This window comes from Trachymyrmex cornetzi, unplaced genomic scaffold (assembly GCF_001594075.2).
Source record: "Trachymyrmex cornetzi isolate Tcor2-1 unplaced genomic scaffold, Tcor1.1 scaffold1586, whole genome shotgun sequence".
NCBI classification, from domain to species: domain Eukaryota; kingdom Metazoa; phylum Arthropoda; class Insecta; order Hymenoptera; family Formicidae; genus Trachymyrmex; species Trachymyrmex cornetzi.
In genome coordinates, this window is record NW_017296186.1 from 86,797 (window position 1) to 87,110 (window position 314).

Genomic DNA, 314 nt, shown 5'->3' on the forward strand with positions numbered 1-314 from the left:
CCTGCTAAAAACACGCGATACCGTCGAGCGATTAATACCCATTCTTATTGCTACGGCGCTCTGATTCAATCCCGCCTCTAGCAGGGCCACAATTTGAGCAGATTGAATTTCAGTAAGCCGAGGCATTTTTAGTAAAAAAATAAAATATTCTGTGCTTTTCCGTATTTTTTTATTAGTATTCACTCTGTATAATAAAATTAATGTTCAATATCCTTCCAAAAATCAAGCACCCCACATGTGAGAGGCAAGGGGACTCACAAAAATCAAGCACCTCGAAGGGAACAGAGAACTACCACGTCCACGTCGTTGTTCCT